Here is a 21295-nt window from a genome sequence, read left to right as displayed (position 1 = left end):
ACGCGTTAGAATTCATTTAAGTAGATATCTTTAATAAACCGATTAATTGTATCGTTGTGTTATTTTGAAAACAATTATCATTTTGGAAACGCGCCCTAAGTCTAACCCATTTTGGATTGTTATCAGTAAAATATAGGGTATAAAATAAAATAATCCCAAAAAAATAATTAAAATGGCCTTATTACAACCCAAAACCAAATAATAATATTAATTAAGATAAAACTTATAAAAAAATAAACTGGTTACTTATTGCAATTAAAAGAAACAGAAACAGTAGTGTGGCCATCTCCGAGTCCCTCGCAGCTCCAAACCATCTAAGCTTAGGGATTACCTACACAGTTAGAAACGGAGTGAGTTTACGAAAACTCAGTGTGTAATCCCCAACAACAAACAAATAGTGAATAACAAGTGTTAGTACAATCTGGGCCAAAGCCCTATTCAATAACAGTACAGTCTGGGCCTTAGCCCTTAAACAGTAGCAATATGGGCTTAAGCCTAATTTAGTCTCGACATATACTCGGCCAAAGCCTTTTCATAAATCATATCACTGGGGCCGAAGCCTTTTCATAAATCATATCACTGACTGAAGCATTTACTGTAAGCGGTATGGCCCATAGGCCCATTTCAATATCACATGTAATATCAATGAATGTATGCAAGCCCATTTGGGGAGACTACTCAACCCACCATCCGCTACTCTCCACCGTACCAACCAACACACCATGTGGGGAATAACTCGACCCACCCAACCAAACTCTCCACTGGTAGCATAGCTGCTTTATCATATAACTGGAGGCCTAGCCTCTTTTAATAACTGGGGCAAATCCCTTTTTGATAAACTGCGGCAAAGCCCTTTTCGGTAAATTGGGGCATAGCCATTTTTGCACTTCCCCCATTTATAAAACCCAACCCATGCAACATGTTATGTATGCAGAATGTCATGCCCATAGTTGAATCAAACAATCACAGCCAAGTCATTCATATCACCAACATATATTCACAATCAAATCCATCAACCACACAGTCCAAGTCAGTCACTTGCCCACAAGGGCAAAATAGTTATTTTTCATATTATAAGGGTAATTTCGTAATTTTACCAAATATCAGGGTTTTCCATGTTCATTAACAATTATCAATATTTTCGAGTGTTTAAACAATAATCTTTAACCCACTTTATCAAATTCGGGCTTTTGGGCCAAAAACCCCTAATGGGCCCTACGAATGCTGATTTAGCCCACTAAGCCTGCTTAATCCAAATTTTACAACAGTACTAACCGTGTTAACATGCAACTTTTCTAGATTCCACTTTCTATCAGTTTTACCCAAATAGGCCCGAAAGCCCATTGGGCCCGATTCCAGCCCATTGAGGCCCAACTTACCATCGTGCACAAAATTGCGCTCTTACCTGCTCCATCAATCCAAACACCGATCATATCATATCTATCACATCTTTAAGCAAAGGTAAAATCACAAGTTCCCGAAATGCCAGAATTTTAGCATTTCGGCTTTTCGGCGAATATTAATCTAAGCTACTGCGAGGGTTATTACACACCTGTTATGGGTTGAAGTTAAAACGTTTCCAAAATCAATCACCTACGATAACCACCACCTATTACTCAAACTTAACTAATCCAATATCAATATATGTAAATCCTAAGCACATAGTCATACAGAACATAAGGGCATATTCGTCATTTTACCATACAGGGGTATTACGGTCACTTTACCCTACAGGGGCTTTACGGTCTTTTTACCTATTAGGGGTATTTTAGTCATTTCATCCTACAAGGGTGTTTTGGTAAATCTACAAACCAAGGGTATTTCAGTAATATTGTAAACCAATGGTATTTCTATAATTTTTAGAAAGTCAAGGGTATTTCTGTAATTTGGTAAATTAGGGGTATTTTGGTAATTTTACAAATTGAGGGTATTTCGATAATTTTACAAACCAGTGGTATTTCGATAATTTTACAAACTAGGGGTATTTTGGTAATTTTACAAACTAGGGGTATTTTGGTAATTCTATCCTACAAGGGTATTTCAGTAATTTCACAATCGAGGGTAAAACGATAATTCTATAAATCGAGGGTACTTAGGTAATTTTACAAGTTGAGGGCATTTCTGTAATTGGTAAACTAAAGTATTCTAAACAGGAATAACAATACGAATGGCCCTAAAGCCCATTCTCGGCCCAAATGGGCCCACATGCTCGTGTGGCCCTTTTAGCCCAAATCTAGCCACAAATATGAGATCACCTAGCCTAGTCCAATATTTACTACACAATCAAACAACTTATCCAATTGGGCTCGTAGGCCCTTGGGCCCACATGGCTCCTTTCGGCCCATCACGGTCGGAAGTAGCCATCCTACAACTAGAGTAGTGAGAAATACACACCTGATAGGAGACTAGAGTTAATCTACGCTCTGAGCACTCTTAGCCGACGCCCAACCCAAACGAGCATGCTATACAGCGAAAGGGATCAGCCAAGAAAAGTACCTTTACTCTCCTCATGGTTCTCTCTATTTAAAGCCAGCTTCGCATCCACTCTTATGTTAGCTTCCCGATGTGGGATTCTTCCAACATCAGAGTTTAAATTTAACACCAACTCTTGCCGCCCCCTGTTAGCAAAATAAATGCTCCTTTCTTGCCATGGGATTCGAACCCATGCCTCCCCTCAGATGCTCCACACGCTACTTGCCACTAAGCCACAAGGCTTTTTGTGTCATATTTTATCCCCAATTAATTATAAGGTCTAAAGGCCAAAGTCCAGGTTCCCCTAAAAAAATAGAATAAATTGCAAGAGCCAAGGCTTGAACCCAGGCTCCCATACAACCTTAATTACACCACTTCCACTAGACCACATTGCTCCTTGTGTCATTTATTTAACACAATAATTTAAAAGACCCTCATCCAAGCATCCAGGTTTTTTTTCACTTAATACCAAAATTTTTGTTAAAGCCTAAGTTTGAACCTAAGATTTCTCTAACACTTCTCAGGGCCATTAACCACCAAAGCAGACATTTAATTGTGTCATTTCATTGCACAATTAAATACCTATATACAACCTCCTTACGGACCTGCACTCAAGGCCCAATACTTCTAGGCCCAAATTCGGGGTGTTACAAATCATCCATAAATGTGCTAAGCATGGGATAAAAATATGTGTAAATTGCGGTTTATCAAATACCCTCACACTTAAGCGTTTGCTTGTCCTCAAGAAAAATCCTCAACTCACAATTAAGAATTCATTTTTCTTAACTTATAATTCCTATCAATAATATCTTAAAATAAACCATAAGTAATCATACATTGAGAATTCAACTGAAAGAACATCAAAGTTTCAAACATTCCAAGTTGAGCATTTTATCACGAAAACATAGGTGTCTCCCCTCATCTAAGTGATTACCTTTGATTCAAAATATCACAGAGTTTAACATCCTCACTAAAGATTCACTCAAATCACTTGAGGTGTTTAAGGACGATAAGTTAAGCACTCAATAGTTAATATAAATAGTTATTACCATAGGCTTGCATGAAAATCAAATCTTCACCACTATAAATTGAGATGAAACATCAATCAAAAGGTCTTTAGAGGGTTGTAACGTGGCTTTGGTTAGGGGTGTGGTCACAAGCTGAAAAACAAGGTTAGAATCGAGATTGAATTGAAAAAAAATTACCTATCTAGAAAAATAATTAATCATCAATTGAATACATGTAAGCTTCTTCTCAGAATATGGAATTAAACACTTAAGCTCAAAAATAAGGAATTACTACTAATATATATGTATGTATTATTATTTTTTTAAGAACAAGTCAAATAAAATAGGCTAAATATCAAAGATAAAACATAGCTAAGCAATTTATTCAAATCAAATCTCGACAAAAATAAGAATCAAATTAATTTAGGGGATTTCAACAATAATGGGTTGTTAAGCTCAAGGGGGTTCACTAAGGGTTAATTATGAATGTAGGATTTTATAGAGTAGTGGGTTAAACCTAAGTGCCTTTATCATCTTGACATATCAAATCAAAGGTGTGGTCTTGACATGTACAATCAAGCAAGTTCTAGAATAACAGATCAATATTGACGCACTCAAAGCAACAAAAAAAAGTAAGCATGAAAGAAATAATATATGCTCTAAAGGCTCAAGATCTCACAAAAATTATGGCTTTTTGATGTTAACCCTGTGAATTTCAACTCAAGATAACACCTAAACTTGGGGAAATAACCTAGAAATTTTTATAATTCTCAAAAATCAACTTATCATGCTTTGATTCTCTAATTCCTTAAAGTTTAAACCATCAATGCATAAATGCCTATGTTTTAATCCAAGACATATCAATAAAAACATAAATTAATCAAAATTCATTCGAATAATGATATGAGAAGATTATTTGAGAACAAGACAAAATTTAGGGATTTTTCTGATAATGAAATAAATAACCCCCAAACACTGAAGATGTACATTGCCCTCAATGAACAAAGATATATAATAGTGATATAAAGATAATATCAGAAGAGAGAGGGAGAGAAGTGAAACTTCATGAATGTTGAATAGAATCCTTGAATTGGAGGTATGGAGAATAATCGGCCAAGGCAATGATAAGATTGGAGGAGGATACTCTGGTGGTAGTAGAGGTTAGGTTCCACAACCATAGTGTCCAGTGAAAAGGTTATCGTGGTGGTCGGGCAGGACATGGCAGTCGTAAAGAACCTTTTCCAGTAGAGTTTTAAGTTCCTAAGTGATGGTGAGCTTTGGAGCTCTTTATAACTGTGATAAAATCAAGAACTCTTTAGGAAATATAAAGAGGCATAATTACTCGTAATGAAATAGCCGAAACTATAAATTGTTCAATAAAAAATTATAAAACCTAAAAATGAAATAGTATTAAAGGAAAATAAAATAAAAAGTACTTTAAGAAGATAAATAAAGATAAAAGTGAAAATAAAAACAATAAATAAAAATTCTTTAAACATCGTCATCGCCGGATGGTTCACGAGGTGGTGGTGGCGATGAGATGTGAAGGTGTTGAAAAATCTGATACAGAGTAGCATCAATGTGATCAAAAAGCGCTGAAAACACTGCTGCTCAAACACGGTGGGTCCTCATGACATGGAGGGACGTCATCAGTAATGTCCCTTGGGTCTTCTTCCTCGACGGACTGGACCAAGCTATACTGGGGAGGGTCAACTCCACTTTGTCGCTCGATCATCCTCATATGTAGCATACTCGAGATGCCTTGTGGGGACATTTGATCAATGAAGGTTGTAACACCCCAAACTCGGCCCAGACATTATGGCCGAATTTGACGTGCCACATTGAAGTTAAAAATCCATGTTTCGTTTTAGTGCTTTTAAAAAAAATGACTTTTGCGAGTTAACAATGTGTATGGAAGCTGGGCACCAGGTAGGTATCCGAGACAAAGGAGGTGAGCCATGAAGGCTGCTTAAATACCAAGCTCCTTGATTGGATCCAATCCTAGACATGCCCACAACCATAACCACACTTTGTTATATTGAGTTTAAATTTGTTTAAGCGAACGTCTTTGATAAATCGATTAATCGTGGCGCTGAGATATTTTGAAATCAAGTATCGTTTTGAAAACACGTCCTAAGTCTAGCCCATTTGAATAATTATCAACCAGGTTTAAAGTTATTAAAAATAAAATAATCCCGAAAAGAAATAAAAGGAAAGTTAAAATGGCCTTATTACAACCCAAAAATAAATAATAATTAAAGGAAATTTAATGAAAACCAACGCTTATTTAAAAGCCCAAAAGCGATCACCGTGGCTACTCTGAATCCCCTCCAGCCCAAGTCCCCACATCAAGGCTCACCTGCAAGGTTAAGGAAAGGGGGTGAGTTTGAAAACTCAGTGTGCAACAAGCCCCTTTCAGAGCCCAAAACAATAACAGCCTGTTGGGCCTAAGCCCAAATCCAATCTCAACATGTACTGGGCCGTAGCCCTTTTCATATTTCATATTTCATAACATTGGGCCGAAGCCTTTTCATATTTAATATTACTGGGCCGAAGCCTTTACTGTAAATGGTATGGCCTATAGGCCCATTTCAATATCACATGTAATGTCAATGAGAGAATGCAAGCCCATTTGGGGAGACTACTCAACCCACCATCCGCTACTCTCCACCCGTACCAACCAACACACCATGTGGGGATTAACTCGACCTACCCCGCCATAACTCTCCACTGGCAGCATAGCTGCTTTATCATATAACTGGAGGCCTAGCCTCTTTTAATAACTGGGGCAAAGCCCTTTTAATAACTGGGGCATAAGCCCTTTTAATAACTGGGGCATAAGCCCTTTATCATAACTGGGGCATAAGCCCTTTTACACTTCCTCCATCCATATAAAAACCCAACCCAATGCATTTACGAATACATCATGTGCATATCATACATATCATGTGCCTATCATACATGTCATATGCATATCATACATACCATGTTTATCAAAATCCCATGTATTAAATTCATATATAAACCCTAGGGGTATAATGGTCATTTTTACCTAGGGGCAAAACAGTCATTTTCATATTATAAGGGTAATTTTGTAATTTTACCGAAAATTAGGGTTTCCATGTTCATTAATGGTTACTAACAATTCATGTGTGCAAACAGTGAGTCTGGCCCATTTTTAGCGAAATTGAGTTATTGGGCCTAAAAACCTCTAATGGGCCCTACTTAGCCAATTTCGTCATCTAGGCCCATTTAGCCTATATTCCATAACGGTTTTATCAGTCACGATGCGTAATTTAACAAGTTCTCCGTTTCTACCAATTTTACCCAAACGGGCCCGAAAGCCCAATGGGCCCCACTTTGGCCCCACTTCGGCCCAACTTACCGAGAGCGCCAAAAATCACATTCTTACCATTTCCATTGTTCCTGATCGTCACCTCATTGATTCTAACTAACTAGTGAGCATTCGCTTGCTCAGAAGTCCTTGAAATGCTAGAATTTCGGCATTTCGGCTTTTCGGCATTTATCGCTTTAAGCTATGAAAAAGGGTTCATTACACACCTGTTTGGCGATATTCCTGGACGAGATCTCCTACACGATTTCTCCTATATTCCACCGTTAATAAATTAGCTTCCATTAATTGACCCAAAATAAGAACCATTTTATATTAGTACTTACACATTCGACCACCATCCAAAATGGCCTTAAGAACCTTACCTTGCCGATATTGATTGACTAGATCTAGCCACTCCGGAGATCCAAGCTAATTCAATTTGACACTACGCCTTGCTGCTCCTCCACTATAGAAATCATAAAAATATTAAAAGAAGAACCCCAAAAACCTATACCCATATTCGGCCACTTCCCTAAATTATAGGATTTCAGCTTTTGCCATCAGTTATTCTAGGAGTCATTTCGAGTTTGAGCACTTACCACAATCTTTCTTCTCTTGAATCCATAAGCCTAAAAGGTAAAGGAATCGAACGCCAACAATTGAAAAGGAAAGAAAAGGTTGCTGGTCACAAAGAATCGGCACCCCCTATCTTCACTGATTTCGGCTTTTGCGGTATTTCAGTAGAAGTAGAGATAAAGGAAAGAAACAATGGTGAATGGAGGGAAATAGTGGGCTGGTTTGAAAGAAGGAGAAGGAAGAAAAGATGGAAAAAGAGACGGTAGATTCAGCTGCAAAAGAAAAAGAGAGAAAAAGACTAATCCTCCAGGGAGAAAACGGCACAAAAATACCTAAGTGCCGAAAATCCCTAACTAAACCTCTTTGCCGAAAATCCCCCCTCCAATCTCCCTTATTCGGCCAACTCTATCTTCATATCAAATCCCTAAAATCTCTCCCCTTATCCCTCCTTAATCCATGCATTTGACTGATTCAAATTCTCCTCTAAAGAGTTCCATTTAGCTACAACTCTTCTATGCACAGAGCATAAAAATTAGCATTATTTTTGCCATCACAGGGAATCGATCCCAAGTCTTCCCCTATGCTCCAAATGCCACCTTTTTAGGAGCTTAGTGGCGTCACCCTTGCCACTTTACTAACGCTCTTTTTGTGATACATTTTACCCACAACTTTATATAAGGGCACCTAGCCAGAACCCCTAACTCCTAAGTCCAAAATTTAAAAATTCTACCAGGTTTTGGCCAACTCATGGGCCTTCCATAAGCCCATTTACATACCCAAATTATGAATTCCATAATCACATACCAAATTTTAGAAACTTACTTAAAATATCAAGAATCGCGAAAAACCCGAAAATCAGGATGTTACAACTCTACCCTCCTTAAAGAAATTTCGGCCTCGAAATTTACCTGATCCAAACAGTTGAGGGTACTGCTGACGCATTGCCTCTTCGGTCTCCCAAGTAGCTTCTTCCTTGCCATGGTTCCTCTAAAGTACCTTCACTAATGGGACCGACCTCCTTCTTAACACCTTGACATCGTGATCAAGTATTTGCACAGGTTCCTCTTCAAAGGTCAAATCCGACCGTACCTCGATTTCTGCAACTGGCACGATATGAGTTGGGTCAGAATGACATCGCCTTAGCATGGACACATGGAAAACGTCGTGAATATGATCTAACTCTAGAGGTAACTCTAGCTGATAAGCCACTGGCCCTATCCGCTTAATGATTCGGTAAGGCCCAATAAACCGTGGGCTCAACTTACCCTTCTTACTAAATCTCAATATCTTCTTCCAAGGCGAAACTATTAAAAAGACCATGTCCCCTACCGCATATTCAATATCCTTACACTTCAGATCGGCATAAGACTTTTGTCGATCCGCCGCCTCCTTTAACCGATTCCTGATCACCTTAATCTTATCTTCAGTATCTACTACCAACTCTGGTCCAAGTATTTTCCTTTCCCTCAAGTTTGCCCAACAAGTAGGCGAACGACACCTTCGCCCATATAGTGCCTCATATGGAGCCATCTGAATACTTGCTTGGTAATTGTTGTTATACGCAAACTCCACCAATGGCAAATGGCCCTCCCAGCTGCCTCTAAACTCAATAGCACAACCCCTCAACATATCTTCTAAAATCTGAATAACCCTATCTGACTGCCCATCCAACTGAGGGTGAAAAGCCTACTGAAATCCAATCGCGTTCCCAATGCCTCATGCAACTTCTGCCAAAACCGAGATGTAAACCTTGGGTCTCGGTCCGAAATTATAGATGCTGGCACACCATGCAACCGTACTATTTCTGCCACATACAATTTGGCCAACTTCTAAAGTGAGTAATCGGTTCGGACAGGTATGAAATGAGCAGATTTCGTGACTCTATCCACAATCACCCAAACTGAATGCTTCTTAGAATGTGTCAACGGCAACCCACTTACAAAGTCCATAGTTACCCTTTCCCACTTCCAAAGTGGTATCTTTACCGGCTGTAACAATCCCGAAGGTAGTTGATGCTCGGCCTTCACTTGTTGACATGTCAAACATCTCCCTACAAATTCGGTCACTTCTCGCTTAAGCCCAGGCCACCAATATTGCTCTCGCAAGTCTCGATACAACTTACTCCCTCCTGGATGCATAGCACAAGGTCCATTATGTGCCTCTTTCAAAATCATCAATCTCAAGTCGGAGTCTTTCAGCATATAAATTCTTCCTCGAAAACAAAGAACTCCCTCACTATTTAACCCAAAGTCCGGATTCTCTCCCTTCTCAACTAGCTGAAACCGAGAAACCAACAACTCGTCCTCCAACTATTGCTTCTTAATCTGTTTTACCCAAGTCGGTCTTACTTGCAACTCCGCCAATAAACTTCCGTTGTCATACAAACTTAGACGAGCAAACATCGCCTTTAATTCCGCCACAGCCCTTCGACTTAGCGCATCAGCCACGACATTCGCCTTACCTAGATGGTACTCAATCGAACAGTCATAGTCCTTTAACAACTCTATCCACCTTTACTGCCTAAGATTCAGCTCCTTTTGAATCAGTAAGTACTTAAGACTCTTGTGATCCGTATAGATGATGCATTTCTCCCCATACAGGTAGTGCCTCCATATCTTAAGTGCAAAGATTACCGCTGCCAATTCCAAGTCATGCGTCGGGTAGTTCATCCTGTGCGGCTTAAGCTGTCATGAAGCATAAGCGACCACTTTACCCTCTTGCATCAACACGCAGCCCAAACCTACATGTGACGCATCGCTGTACACAGTGAAATCCTTACCAGACTCTGGCTGAATCAACACTGGCGCTTCCGTCAAAACCTTCTTCAACTTCTCAAAGCCTCTTGCTGCTTATTTGTCCAAACAAAAGGTGCTCCCTTCTTTATAAGTTTCGTTAACGGTGCTGCCAACATAGAAAATCCTTCCACGAATCTCCGATAATAACCTGCCAACCCCAGAAAACTTCGGATCTCTATTACCGACCTCGGTGGCTTCCATTCCAAAATTGCCTCAATCTTTCGAGGGTCCACCTTGATCCCCTCGGCAGACACAACATGCCCCAAGAAGGTAACTTCTTTCAGCCAAAACTCGCACTTACTAAACTTTGCATAAAGTTGCTTCTCCCTTAACACTTGCAGCACTACACGAAGATGCTCATCATGCTTCTCTTCCGTTTCTGAATACACCAAAATATCGTCAATAAAAACGACTACGAACCGATCCAAGTATGGCTAGAATACCCGATTCATCAAATCCATGAATGCTGCCGGTGCATTAGTCAACCCAAAAGGCATTACCAGAAACTCGTAATGACCGTATCGAGTCTGAACGTCGTCTTATAAATATCCACTTCTTTAACTCTTAATTGATGATATCCTGACCGAAGGTCGATCTTAGAAAACACCGAGGCTCCTTTTAATTGGTCGAACAGATCATCGATTCTTGGTAACGGATACTTATTCTTGATCGTCAGTTTATTCAACTGCCGATAGTCAATACAGATTCGCATAGTCCCATCTTTCTTCTTTACGAACAGTACCGATGCGCCCTACGGGGAAACACTTGGTCTTATAAACCCTTTATCCAACAGTTCCTGAATCTGAGCCTTCAATTCCACCAATTCCTTTGGTGCCATCCTATAAGGCGCAATGGACACAAGAGATGTTCCAGGTAATAAGTCGATTCCAAACTCGACTTCTCTGTTCGGGGGTAATCTAGGAAGTTCATCTGGGAATACATCTTGAAATTCCTTAATAGTCCTAACCGACTCTACCGTTATCTCCTCAAGTCCCGTTTGACTTACAAGGGCCAAGTACGCCTTACAACCTTTCCGAATCAACTTCTCGGCTCTTAAAGCCGAAACAACATTGGACAAATAATCCCTTCGTTCCCCTATGACCATTATCTCCTCATCTTCAGCCGTTCGTAGTACCATCCTCTTTGCAGCACAATCCAACGTCGCCTTGTGCTTAGCTAACCAGTCCATTCCCAAGATAAGATCAAAATCCCCAAATGGCAGCTCCATCAAATCTCCTTCAAAAATTTTATCTTGTGTCACTAACGGTACTGCCCTAAAAAGTTTATCTACCTTAACCGAATGCCCCAATGGGCTTATCACCGATACCCCACTCACAGTCTCCTCAGGAAGCACATCTCAAGCCCCAGATACATCACAAGCTACATACGAGTGAGTGGAACCCACATCAATCAAAGCAGTGTAAGGCATGCTATGAATGAAGAACGTACCAGTTATAACATCAGGAGCGTCACCCTCCTCACGACGTCATGCCGCATAAACCAACGTCGGCTGTCGGGCTTCGGCATGTCCAGCACCTCTGCCAGGTGCCCCACGTCCTCGTCCATTACCATTGCCACCTCTACCTTGCCCACGACCCCTCTGTGGTGGTGGTCCTCCTCGCCGTAGTTGGACATCCCTTTGCTCTGCAACTAGCTCCTGAGCTGTCCTCCGAGGACACTCTCTGAACTTATTCTCCTTAGACCCACATTGAAAACATGCTCCAGTTCGTTTCCAGCACTCCCCCATATGCACCTTACCACAGTCCCTGCAAGCCTGTGGTCTATAAGTATTTACTGGAACTACTCGAACCGATTCCTCCATCCTTGCTCTTTTAACATTTCGATTCGTGGCACTTGAGGGTCTAAAATCCCTCTTGAATCTGGGTCGATCCTTCTCACGATTCTGTCGCTCAGTCAGCTTCACCTCCTTGGCTATCTTAGCCTTTTCTACCAATACAGCAAAACCACGCTCCCTCTGTGGAGCTATCAATATCCTAAGCTCATCGCGGAGACCATCCTCAAATTGGACACTGCGCTCATATTCAGTTGCCACTATCCCACTAGCATATCGACTCAGCCTCAAAAATTCTGCCTCATACTCTGCTACAGTCTTATCACCCTGAGTCAGATTCAAGAATTCCTTCCGATGAGCACCCACATAGCTTGCTCCAACATACCTCCCTTTAAAAGCAGTTTTGAACAATTCCCAGGTTACTTGCTCAATTGGGGTACTCTCCTTTACGGTGATCCACCATCAGTATGCCTCGTCACGTAGCAGCGACACAGCTCCTTTCAGCTTTTGCTCCATTGAGCAGTCTAGATCGTCCATGATCCGTTCTGTTGCCTCTAGCCAATATTCTGCCACATTTGGGGCTACTCCAGATACACCCCTAAATACTTCTGCTCCGTTGGCCCGGAGTCACTCCGATATAGACCCCCTATTCATTGTCCCAGTACTAGCTCCAGCAACTCTTTCTAAAACCCTTAACATGGCTTGGGACAAAGCGTCATCCCCCACAGCCCGATCATAAGACCCAGTCTCCGTTGCTTGTGGCACAGATGGCTCCTCAGCTGGCCTATGCCCTGAGGATGAAGATTCAGCTTGCACCCTTCTGCGACTAGGTCCGCGGCCTCGTCCACGAACTCCTCTTGTACTCATATCGACTTATCTGATTTACGAATTTTATGAAATTAGTATAATGTTCCACTATTTATTAAGAAAATGTCTTATGGAAATATAGCAGTTCAAGAATTGTTTTCGTATCGTCGTAGTCTAGCTACAGTCTCATTTCTACCGTTTCACAGTTTTACCCTATCTACAGCATCATAGTAGAGTCTCAGCACTATTCATAATATCATATAATATATCGTAAAGAAAATATACTTACAGACTTGGTGCCGGGGATTCAGTGCGCCACTTCTTTCTCCAATCTATTTAAAACTTGAAAACCATGTTTTTGATCACCGAAAATAGAAATTTAAAAACTTTGATCTGAAAACACCCGTTTATTTTGAACTCTTGATTTAAAACAGAAAAACTTGGACCATTTTAACATATATACTCCGCAAAACATCTTCAAAATGAACTTTTCAGAAACCACTTCCAAAAATAACCTTCTTAGGCCTAAATTTTCAAAAAAATTTCGGACCCAATCCACAACTGAGTTGTTGCAACTTGGCTCTGATACCACTAAATGTAACACCCCAAACCCGGCCCAGACGTTATGGCCGAATCTGAAGTGCCACATTGAAGTTAAAAATCCATGTTTCGTTTTAGTGCTTTTAAAAAAACAGCTTTTGTGAGTTAACAAAGTGTATGGAAGCTGGGCACCAGGTAGGTATCCGAGACAGAGGAGGTGAGCCATGAAGGCTGCTTAAATACCAAGCTCTTTGACTGGATCCAATCCTAGACATGCCCACAACCATAACCACACTTTGTTATATCGAGTTTAAATTTGTTTAAGCGAAATCTTTGATAAATCGATTAATCGTGGCGTTGAGATATTTTGAAATCAAGTATTGTTTTGAAAACACGTCCTATGTCTAGCCCATTTGAATAATTATCAACCAGGTTTAAAGTTATTAAAAATAAAATAATCCTGAAAAGAAATAAAAGAAAAGTTAAAATGGCCTTATTACAACCCAAAAATAAATAATAATTAAAGGAAATTTAATAAAAACCAACGCTTATTTAAAAGTCCAAAAGCGATCACCGTGGCTACTCTGAATCCCCTCCAGCCCAAGTCCCCACATCAAGGCTCACCTGCAAGGTTAAGGAAAGGGGGTGAGTTTGGAAACTCAGTGTGTAACAAGCCCCTTTCAGAGCCCAAAACAATAACAGCTTGTTGGGCCTAAGCCCAAATCCAATCTCAACATGTACTGGGCTGTAGCCCTTTTCATATTTCATATTTCATAACACTGGGCCGAAGCCTTTTCATATTTCATATTACTGGGCCGAAGCTTTTACTGTAAACGGTATGGCCCATAGGCCCATTTCAATATCACATGTAATGTCAATGAGAGAATGCAAGCCCATTTGGGGAGACTACTCAACCCACCATCCGTTACTCTCCACCCGTTCCAACCAACACACCATGTGGAGATTAACTCGACCCACCCGACCATAACTCTCCACTGGTAGCATAGCTGCTTTATCATATAACTGGAGGCCTAGCCTCTTTTAATAATTGGGGTAAAGCCCTTTTAATAACTGGGGCATAAGCCCTTTTAATAACTGGGGCATAAGCCCTTTATCATAACTGGGGCATAAGCCCTTTTACACTTCCTCCATCCATATAAAAACCCAACCCAATGCATTTACGAATGCATCATGTGCATATCATACATACCATGTTTATCAAAATCCCATGTATTAAATTCATATATAAACCCTAGGGGTATAATGGTTATTTTTACCTAGAGGCAAAACGGTCATTTTCATATTATAAGGGTAATTCTGTAATTTTACCAAAAATTAGGGTTCCATGTTCATTAACGGTTACTAACAATTCATGTGTGCAAACAGTGAGTCTGGCCCATTTTTAGCGAAATTGAGTTATTGGGCCTAAAAACCTCTAATGGGCCCTACTTAGCCAATTTCGTCATCTAGGCCCATTTAGCCTATATTCCATAACGGTTTTATCAATCACGATGTGCAATTTAACAGGTTCTCCTTTTCTACCAATTTTACCCAAATGGGCCTCACTTCGGCCCCACTTCGGCCCAACTTACCGAGAACGCCAAAAATCACATTCTTACCATTTTCATTGTTCCCGATCATCATCTCATCAATTCTAACTAACTAGTGAGCGTTCGCTTGCTCACAAGTCCTCGAAATGCCAGAATTTTGTCATTTCGGGTTTTCGGCATTTATCGCTTTAAGCTATGAAAAAGGGTTTGTTGCACACCTGTTTGGCGATATTCCTGGACGAGATCTCCTACACAGTTTCTCCTATATTCCACCGTTAATAAATCAGCTTCCATTAATTGACCCAAAACAAGAACCATCTTATTTTAGTACTTACACATTCGGCCACCATCCAAAATGGCCTTAAGAACCTTACCTTGCCGATATTGATTGACTAGATCTAGCCACTCCGGAGATCCAAGCTGATTCAATTTGACACTACGCCTTGCTACTCCTCCACTATAGAAATCATAAAAATATTAAAAGAAGAACCCCAAAAACCTATACCCATATTCGGTCATCTCCCTAAATTATAGGGTTTCGGCTTTTGCCATCAGTTACTTTAGGAGTCATTTAGAGTTTGAGCACTTACCACAGTCTTTCTTCTCTTGAATCCGTATGCCTAAAAGGTAAAGGAATCGAATTCCAATAATTGAAAAGGAAAGAAAAGGTTACTGGTCACAAAGAATTGGTACCCCCTATCTTCACTAATTTCGGCTTTTGCGGTATTTCGGCAGAAGTAGAGATAAAGGAAAGAAACAATGGTGAATGGAGGGAAATAGTGGGCTGGTTTGAAAGAAGGAGATGGAAGAAGAGATGGTAGATTCAGCTGCAAAAGAAAAAGAGAGAAAAAGACTAATCCTCCAGGAAGAAAACGGCACAAAAATGCCTAACTGCCGAAAATCCCTAACTAAACCTCTCTTCCGAAAATCCCCCTTCCAATCTCCTTTATTCGGCCAACTCTATCTTCATATCAAATCCATAAAATCTCTCCCCTTATCCCTCCTTAATCCATGCATTTTACTGATTCAAATTCTCCTCTAAAGAGTTCCCTTCAGCTACAACTCTTGTATGCACAGAGCATAAAAATTAGCATTAGTTTTGCCATCACAGGGAATCGATCCCAGGTCTTCCCCTATGCTCCACACGCCACCTTTTTAGGAGCTGAGTGGCGTCACCCTTGCCACTTTACTAACGCTCTTTTTGTGATACATTTTACCCTCAACTTTATATAAGGGCACCTAGCCAGAACCCCTAACTCCTAAGTCCAAAATTTAAAAATTCTGCCGGGTTTTGGCCAACTCATGGGCCTTCCATAAGCCCATTTACATACCCAAATTATGAATTCCATAATCACATACCAAATTTTAGAAACTTACTTAAAATATCAAGAATCGTGAAAATCCCGAAAATTAGGATGTTACAAAGGTGAGGGAAGATGTTTGTGCCTCCATGTTGAGGAGGCCTAAATACCGTGTCAGGCGAGTCACATAAGGGCCGATGGATATGACTCTCTTCCTATGCCACTCCGTCTGATGGCGAATGGTGAGGGCAATGAAATAGGCAAGGTTGAAGACATGTCTGTTTACCATACTCCATAAAAAGTAGGCGTCGTAAGTGTTGACGACGCTGGTGCTCTCTCGCCTCCCTGTCAGAGTATGGGTCAAGATGGCATGTAAGTACCTCAGGGATGGGGCGAGGGCCAATGCCTTAGAGCGGCTGGGGTAATAGGTGGCCGAGTTAGGGACTAAAGCACTCCAACACTTCGAAGGAGAATAGTGGATATGGTGATGGAGGGTGTCGAGTTCGTTGTCATCCATGAACTCCTCCGTATACAACCCTAGTGCAATTTCGAACTCAGGTACTCTCAACTGGAGCACTAAACCACCGAGAAAGAATTGGACCGTTTCAGGATCATCGAACTGTGTCATGACGACTTGAAGGTGGAACGTCGAGCAGAGTTCGAGTGTGAGATCGAGGTACGTCGACTCGATGATATCGAAAAAGAGGCCCTATGGGTCAGTCGTCAAAAGGGCTCGGATCGCGTCAGCCAGTTGGATTTGTTCAAGTGCTACCCAATCAATGTAGCGGCCCACACTTAGGGGTCGAGCCTGTAGTATCTGAAAAAGTTCCTCCTGTGGTCCCGAGGGAAACTGGAAGAATGGATGCCTAATTTTCGCGGTAAGACCCGACAATGATGCTGCTCTTTTCCTCTTCTTCGAGGTGGGGATGATGATTTTCTCGCCACATGAATTTGACATGGTATCTACAATGGCAAGACGAAGTTATAGAAATACCCCCCAAAAATTTCATGGAAAGGTATGTAATCATGTTAAAATTAAAGAAGAATACTTCATGGGCATCATAGGCAAAAGGGAAGATGTACCCAAAAGTAACTAAATCCTAATGGAAAGATATATCAAGTCATTAGTAACAATAAGAACATGAGAATGGTGCTAAATGGAATACCTAGTGAATGAATGCATGTGTGATTGATAATATGTAATATGGTGTAGGTAAGCATGAAATCCATGGAAAGAAGAGAAAAATGGATGAATGTAGCATAATGTATCGACTAAAATGGAAAATTTATAACAAAGAGCATAAGCATTACTATCATTAGAACCATGAATATTAAGTGAAATAGTCAAATAACACAATAAAAAAATAATAAAATTAGTAAAATAATTGAAGAGAATAGAGAGAAAAGAGTGAAAAAATGCAATAGCTTGGTAGAGGGAGGAGCTTGGGTCATCGATGGTGGTGCTGTGGTCGGCGTACGGGTGTGGCAGGAAGGATGTGTGAAAGGATTCCGACGGCTAGGGTTTGATATTTGGGGAAGGGGAAGATATATAGTGGAGGGTTTATATAGATTTTAAGGCACACGGCCATGGGACACGCCCGTGCGTCCTAATTTTAGCCCGTGTGTATTGTGATTTTCAAATTTGGGCGCGTCTAAAATTCGGCCCACGCCCGTGTTCTTTGGGCATGTTGATGTATACGGCTGTGTCGTACAGCCGTGTTCTACTTAGTTCGCTTCTCTCACGCTAGTGTTATTTTGTCAGTCTTGACCACGAGTAGTGAGCACATGCGTGTCGCACGCCCGTGTTGTTTTATCAATTTCAACCATGGCCTCTAGACACGGGCATGTCGTACGCCCGTGTTGTTTTGACAGATTCACCCACGACCATATTGCACGGCCGTGGCAACTTATCGACTCCCGTGTTGGGGAAAAATTTTACCCTGTTTTCACACGGCCGTATCGCACGACCGTGTTGCCTTCCGTGGTATGGGCACGGCCTAAGGCACGCCCGTGTGCCTAGCCGTGTGGTTTTGGAAAACCTATGTTCAGTGACTCAGTTAGTGAATTAAATGTTAAAAACTAAAATTTAAAGAAGTTAACACCGTTAGTGCTCGGGTTGCCTCCCAAGAAATGCTTATTTATAGTCTAAGCTCGACTTACCTCTCTGTTGCGTTGTCATGGTGGTGTCAATTTTATCAAAATAAGGTTTTAGACGAGTACTATTTACCTTGAACGTACCGAATTTGGGATGAATTACCTCGACTGTGCCGTATGAGAAAATGTTAAGTACTATAAGAGGGATTTCTCCATTAGGTTCAGAGGTGGCAATTCGAGGGTCTGCTGCATCTAATAGTACTTTGTCTCCAACCTTAAGTTGATTTGGTGAAATATTAATCTCATCGTGGCATGGTTTTGGTTTATCATGTGATCTCGATTTCTGTGTCTGCCATTCATCTAGTTCCTCGACATGTAGCCTTTGTTCTTTATAGATGGGTCCCTTTTCGTTACTCGAACATGGCTCAGGTGTGTTCTTTGAACGTGTTTCCTACAAAGAAGGTTTCACCACATGATCAGTATTAATAGTACAATTTATACAATCACCCTCGACATTTGATGTGTTACTTGAATTACGAGCTTGAAGAGTGATTGTTTCCTCACCCACATGAAGTTTGAGTTCACCTCTACCAACATCAATTATAGTTCAAGCAGTTGCTAAAAAAGGCCTTCCTAAAATTAAAGGCACGTCACTATCCTTTTCTATGTCTAGAACGACAAAATCATCTGGGAATATGAATTTTTCAATTTCAACGAGTACATCTTCAATAATCTCCCTAGGAAATCTGATTGTTTTGTCTGCTAACTGAATGCTCATCCTAGTTTGTTTGGGTTTCCCAAGACCTAGTTGTTTAAATATTTTATAAGGCATGACATTGATACTAGCCCCTAAATTAGTCAAAGCATTATTAGCATCTAAACTACCAAATTAAACAAGGAATCATAAAACTCCCTGGATCTTTTAATTTGTTGGCCAGCTTATTCTGTAGTATGGCTGAGCAAACTGCATTTAACTCCACATGCGACGCCTCATCCAACTTCTACTTATTTGTTAAAAGCTTCTTTAAGAATTTGACTGCGTTTGACATCTGCGAAAAAGCTTCAATAAACGGTAAGTTAATATGTAATTTTTTTAATAATTTAAGGAATTTACCGAATTGTTCGTCTGTGCGATCTTTCCTTGTCGCATTGGGGTATGGCACACGAGGTTTGTACTCTTTACTTACCGGTGTTTGTTCACTGTGGTCTACCTTACCTTTGATTTTACTTATCACAATTCCTTGCCTCGGTTCTAGTTCAGGTTTGACTAACCCTTCCTCATCTTGAATGGTAATTGCATTGAGCTATTCCTTTGGGTTAGATTCAGTGTTCCTCGGCAGGCTACCTTATGGTCGTTCAGAAATCAATTTGGCGAGTTGGCCTATCTGCGTTTCGAGCCCTTGGATCGACGCTTGTTGATTCTTAAGTGCTGCTTCGGTATTTTGAAAGCGAGTTTCTGACACCGAGATAAACTTTGTTAGCATCTCCTCAAGGGTCGGCTTCTTTTCCTATTGGTAAGGTGGTTGTTGAGAACCCGGAGGGTGTTGTGGCCTTTGATTTCCTTGCCCGCCCCACGAGAAATTGGGATGGTTCCTCCAACCTGCATTATAAGTATTACTATATGGGTTATTTTGAGATCTAGAGTTATTGTTACCTATATATTGGACTTGTTCCTCCTCGATGCTAGGGTTGAAGGGTTGATATTCTGTGTATGCTTCTCCTTCATTTGAATCACACCTCATCACTAGATGTGCCTAAGTAGAACCACACAAACCGTCAATCTTTTTATGTAAGAGTTCTATCTAGTTAGATAGCATAGAAACTGCATCGAGGTTGAAAACACCGACTGCTTTCGTCGGCTTTGTCCTTATAACTTGCCACTGATAATTATTTAGTGACATCTTCTCTATAAATTCATAAGCCTCCTTAGGTGTCTTATTATTGATAGTCCCACCAGCAGTTACGTCAATCATCTGTCTAGTCGAAGGATTCAGGCCATTGTGAAATGTTTGAACCTACAACCATAAGGGCAGCCCATGGTGAGGGCACCTTCTCAAGAGGTCCTTGTATCTCTCCCATGCATCATAGAGTGTTTCTAGATCCATCTGTACAAAAGAAGAGATATCATTCCTTAATTTAGCAGTTTTAGCCGGCAGAAAATATTTAAGTAAACTTTTCGGTCATTTGTTCCCAAGTAGTGATTGACCCTCGTGGTAACGAGTACAACCACTGTTTAGCTTTGTTCCTCAATGAAAAGGGAAACAACCAAAGGCAAATGGCATCATCAGAAACGCCATTTATTTTAAAAGTGTCACAAAACTCCAGAAAATTCGCCAAGTGATTGTTTGGATCCTCATCCTGCAAACCATCAAACTGAACAAACTGTTGTATCATTTGAATTGTGTTCAGTTTCAGTTCAAAATTTTTTGCAGCAATAGCAGGTCTAACTATACTTGACTCATGTTCCTGTTAAATTAGGTTTAGCATAATCATACATAGTGCATGGAGCAGGATTCTGATTTACTGGATCAGTAGCAATCGTAGAAGGTAGCGAATTTTCCTGATTTTCAGCCATCTCCTCGGTTGTGGTGTAAAAGTCATCCTCTAGCTCTTCCTTTGTGTATCTTAGGCTTCACCTTATTTCTCTTTGGTTTCTGCGAGCTATGCGTTCAATCTCACTATCAAAAAGTAATGGTCCTAACGGGTTTCTTCTAGTCATAAACTATAAAAACCTGCTAGAAGGAAAAAGAAAATTTAGTAACAAAAATCAAAATAAAACTTAAAATGCAATAAAATAAATGGCTAAAGTTATAAAAATTAAGTGTTCCTAATATCTTAGTTCCCCGGCAACGGCGCCAAAAACTTAATTGTGTGATGTGATACGTGCAATAAGTTTTATAATTTATGAATGTTTTGAAAACTAACTATTATCACGACAAAGGCAAGCACACCTTATCAAATAGCAGTATAGCTTATGGCAAGATCGGGATGTCGAACCCAAAGGAACTAAAAGTACTAGTATTAACT

General features: G+C 40.5%; 1 non-coding gene across 1 annotated transcript; it reads left to right on the top strand.

Annotated features, from left to right (window-relative positions):
• Window positions 1-20299: 20299 nt before the first annotated feature.
• LOC121211561 (small nucleolar RNA R71) lies at window positions 20300-20406 on the top strand. The gene has a single exon (XR_005906785.1). It is a non-coding gene; the product is annotated as a small nucleolar RNA R71 (small nucleolar RNA).
• The last annotated feature ends 889 nt before the right edge of the window (window positions 20407-21295 follow it).

This window comes from Gossypium hirsutum, chromosome A12 (genome assembly GCF_007990345.1).
Source record: "Gossypium hirsutum isolate 1008001.06 chromosome A12, Gossypium_hirsutum_v2.1, whole genome shotgun sequence".
In the NCBI taxonomy this organism is placed as follows: Eukaryota; Viridiplantae; Streptophyta; class Magnoliopsida; order Malvales; family Malvaceae; genus Gossypium; species Gossypium hirsutum.
Note: the sequence above shows the minus strand (reverse complement) of the source record. Positions and strands in the feature narration are given on the sequence as shown.